The sequence below is a fragment of the Dipodomys spectabilis genome, unplaced genomic scaffold, assembly GCF_019054845.1.
Source record: "Dipodomys spectabilis isolate Male_0828 unplaced genomic scaffold, ASM1905484v1 ptg000054l, whole genome shotgun sequence".
Taxonomy (NCBI): domain Eukaryota; kingdom Metazoa; phylum Chordata; class Mammalia; order Rodentia; family Heteromyidae; genus Dipodomys; species Dipodomys spectabilis.
The window spans coordinates 40581523-40586196 of record NW_024870731.1 but is presented as its reverse complement, the minus strand read 5'-3'; the positions used below and the strand labels follow the sequence as shown (position 1 = coordinate 40586196).

Genomic DNA, 4674 nt, shown 5'->3' with positions numbered 1-4674 from the left:
AAGGTGAGATATGTATGAAATTAAAGAAAATCATAAGTATTCATTACTTCCTCTTGTCTGTATCTCCTCATACTAAGAGGTTAGGGCAAAAAGACCATAATGTTAAGTAGTACCCTGTTCAAAACTTGTCATTTTACTTTTCCTTATATCAAAACACTAGCTCATTCCTCATCCTACAAGATCCTAAGTTTCCAGAGTGAATCTAGAAAATACCAGGCTCTTGAGGTGTTCTGGAAAAAAGGTTTCTTGTCAGATAATTTAGAAAAATTTAGAATTGTGAACTATTAAATGTAGTAATTATACATGTTATATATTTTACTGGTAGTGCTGGAAGATGTTACTATTCAGGTATATTATTCATTTACCTATATGAATATTTGCTGGTTGGAAAGAATTCTCTTAGAATCCTGTCTTCTCTACCCTTTGTTGTGTCTTAAAGACAACTTTCCTTCCTTAACCAGTGATCAGTTTCGGTAGACCTAGAAGTAAATTTCTGACAAAACAGGGTCATTTAGGGATTGCTCCTTAAGTAATTTCATAAAACTCTGAGGTGCCTTCAGTGTCCATGTTTTCATTATTTAGTGCAATTTTTTTTTCCTGGTCCTGGGTCTTAAACTCCAGGTCTGGGTGCTGTCCTGAGCCCTTTTGCTCAAGACTAGCACTCTACCACTTGAGCCACAACTCATTGGAGATAAATGTCTCATGGACTTTCCTGTTTGGGCTGGTTTTAAAGTACAATCCTCAGATCTCAGTCTCTTGAGAGCCACCGGTGTTCAGTTCTGCAAATTTTTATGCACAGGGAAATTAGCAAGGACTTTGAGAAAGTGATTGATACTCAACCAAAAGAAAAAGATAACATTTTTCTTAACTGAGAAATTCAAGTGGGTAAACGAGTTTGTCAGGATTGCATCCAGGATTTTGAGGTCTTATTTCAGTTTTGTTTTGTTTTGTTTTTGGTGCTGGGGGTTGAACCCAGCACATGCTGTGCAGAAACTATCTCTGAGCAATAGCTCCTGTCCTCAAGGAATGTTCTTAGGATATAGTTTCTTTCTCTCCTAATCTCCTTTATTTTAGCTCTACTTCCTTCTGGTTGGCTTTATTCTCAGGCAAGCTCTTCCCGGGAGATGTTCCAAATGGACACCACCTGCTCCAAGCTAATATCCTGTGGGGCTAAAATGCACAGTGGATTATGCTGCCTCTTTTCCTATATTACTAGGTAAGTGCTGAGATGAATACTGATTGGCCTGCCTTGGGTCACATGCTCATCCAGTGCCAGTCACTGTGTCAGGGAATCAGCCTGAACAGTTGGAAATCCCTCTTGAACCCATGAACTTGGATTAGGGAATTTGTTTATAAGAAGGATGAGATAGCTTTGCTATTAGAAGGCATGCTACACAAAAAGAACAACTCCCTGTGCATACACTGACATGCTTTTTGACTCTGAGGACTTGCTTTCGCTCCTTAATCTCACAATGGTGTTTTAACTCAAGCTGGAATGCTCTAATTTTCTCTGCAGAGGACAGCATAAAGAGGAAGTGTACTTCTTAGTGTAAGGTCTAGCTCTTGACAACTAACTTGATTTACTTCCATGTCTCCCTAGATTACTGACAGCCCCATCAGTACTTCTGAGACACAGATTACTCTGGGTTTGATTCTAATTTTCTACATTCTTTACCTATCTTTTAGGAAATGATTGTTCCCTGGCCCCTGGTCTTGACTTTGGGCTATTGATACCTTAATCTCTGCTGATTACAAACTTTTCCTTAGCTTTTATCTTTTGTGTTCTTACTTACTGCTGAACCTGTTTACCATCCACAGCTTAGCTTAATAGTATCTGTTGGCCCAAGTTATTTCCCGACACAGTCCCTGGTCAGTATTCTGGGCCTTGCCTTTTGTTGTTGTTGGTTGTGAGGCTTAGACTCAGGGCCTGGGCGCTGTCCCTGAGCCTCTTTGTGCTCACGGCTAGTGCTCTACCACTTTGAGCCACAGTGCCACTTCTGGTTTTTGAGTGGTTAATTGGAGATAAGAGCCTCATGGGGAATTTTTGCGTGGGCTGGCTTTGAACCGTGATCCTCAGATCGTAGCCACCTGAGTAACTAGGATCACTGGTGTGAGCCACTGATACACTGCTCGGCCATGCCTTTTGCATTAGCATGTGTCTTCCCCCCCTCCCTCTTTGATAATCCAGCAGTCTTTTTTTTGTTGTTTGTTTCTTTTTTTTTTTTGTTTTGGTCAGTCATGGGGCTTGAACTCTGGGCCTGGGCACTGTCCCTCAGCTCTTCAGCTCAAGGCTAGTGCTCTACCACTTGAGCCACAGCGCCACTTCTAGCCTTTTCTGCTTATGTGGTGCTGAGGAATCGAACCCAGTGCCTCATGCATGCAAGACAAGCACTCTACCACTGAGCTACCTTCCCAGCCCAGTCTTATTTTTTTACATCTCTCAGGCCATGAATTCATAGGGAATAGGTTCCAATAGATCAGGCTCTATCGGTTGGTTCTCACAAAGTGTGCTTCTCCAGGTAGAGCAGGCTGGTGCTTCAGTTGAACCCAGGTTCCTTTCTCTTTGTATTCCTTCTTTTTCTGGTCATTTTCCTTCACTCATTTCAGGAAGCTTTCTCGGCTCTTAGCATGTTTAATATGCTCAATATGCACATTAATGCTCTTAGCAAGGATCTTGCCCTTAACTTGATTGTTCACAATAATGCCAACAACATGCTGGGTAACATTATAGACCCTTCCAGTTTTGCCATGGTAGCATTTGTGGGGTATTCCTTTTTGAATAGTACCCATTCCCTTGATGTCTACAGTATCACCCTTCTTGTAGGTTCTCATGTATGTAGACAAAGGAACAATTCCATGTTTCCTGAAGGGCCTAAAGAACATGTATCGAGTTCCTCTCCTCTTTTTCTTTGTATTCATCATTTTGTCAAATTACTGGAAGATGGCGGTTCCGGCCAAAAGGTCTTCCTTTCTCTTTTAGATAATAAGGCCAGATACCATGCTAGGGCACTCATTAGACTTTTAAGGCACTCATTGGACTTTTAAGTCTCTAAGAGCTTCAATTTTTTTCATCAGTAAAATGACAAGAATAGTGTCTACTCCACAGGATTGCCTTGAAGATTAAACAAGAGAATATAGGCATTGGAATGATTGTGCAATTCTGCAATCCCAGCTACTCAGGAGGTAGAGACAGAAGAATTGAGGTTGGAGGCCAGCCTAGGCCATAAAAGTTGGTGCAACTCCATCTCAATAAATAAGCTGGGTGTGTTGTATGACTAGGGGCATGGCTTAAATGGTAGAGCACTTGTCCTGCAAGTTTCAAGTCCAGAGCCCCAGTACTGTAGGTAGGGTGAAGGGAGAATGCAGGCATTGTAAGATAGTAACTCTAAGAAGCTAATGCATATGGGAATGTTTAAAATGAATTGATTTGGTCCTTGTCCAAACTCCTCTTTATGCTGTTTTCCTCATTCCAGCAGGCAGGCCAGTCTCTAAGGGAAGGAAATGTCAGCAGGATAAAAAAAATAATAGGAATCTTTCTAGCTTTACTTTTCAAGAGCTTGAGGCCCTCATGGAACAACAAGACCTGGCAAAATGATGAGTGCAAAAAAGAGAGAACATTTTCCCTCAGACTAACAGATACTGAGAAGTTGTGAAGTAAGTAGAAATGTAGCCAATTGCAGAGTTTGGGGTCCTGTGCCCTGCTTTCTGGGCAGTCTTGGAGACCCTCTAGGACATTACTAGGTAGTAAGTCAGCAGATTCTGGGTTCTCCAAGTATAGCTAGAAAAGTATTGGCCAGAAAGAAGTTATACAACTTGGGAGTGTGGGATATATCACTGTTAATCAGTGAGAATAATGCCTATGTCTCAGGCAAGGTGATGGACAGACAAAACAAGGAAACAAGGAACAGAGTGCACACTTCCTTTCCTCTATACTTTCCCATAAGTTCTCAGAACCCAGACACATTCTTTGAAAATGAGAGGGAAAGTTCAAATTAATCATGGTCACATTCTGCCAAACTGATTGGGCTAAAAATGAAGTTGAGCTAGAGAGCTGCTTTTTTTTTGTATCTTTTGTGATAGATTTAGAATAATCCTAACTAGTGCCCATAGAGAGCAATTAACTAGTATCTGTAGGTAGATAATGCAATATGTTTACTGAGTCTGAATTAGATGCTGTTAGAGTCTGTCTCACATTGGATTTTCCTATCCAAAGCCTCGAATAGCCATTTGTTGCATCAGTGGTTCTCAGTGTGTGTTTTCTGAGCATGAGCATCAGCCTCCCTGGGCACTTGTTAGAGATGCACATTCTCAGACCCCACAACAGAACTACTGAATCACAAAGTCTTCTCCATCTTTCTGAGCATGCTAGAGTTTGAGAACCACATTCTACATCATTTCTGTTGTTTTATCCACATCCTCAGTTTCTCAGGCTTATTCTCAGATTAAACATGAACCATCAAGTTCCCGTTGGATATTTGACTGACTTTAGCTTGAGGTCATCCAAACATTGTGATCTTATATGGAGATGGGAGCTTCTGATTTCCTCCAGAATTTCCTTGTAACTATCTCAACTTCATTTTGCTTCATTGAGGCTCCTATCTCTGGAAGGAAAATAGATGACGAAAAGACCCTTTAGTAAATGAGTGGGGAGAATGACTTGCAGGCAGTCATGAT

At 41.2% G+C, this 4674-nt stretch overlaps 1 pseudogene; it reads right to left on the bottom strand.

The window, feature by feature from the left end:
- Window positions 1–2440: 2440 nt before the first annotated feature.
- LOC122108212 lies at window positions 2441–2922 on the bottom strand (annotated as a pseudogene).
- Window positions 2923–4674: the final 1752 nt, after the last annotated feature.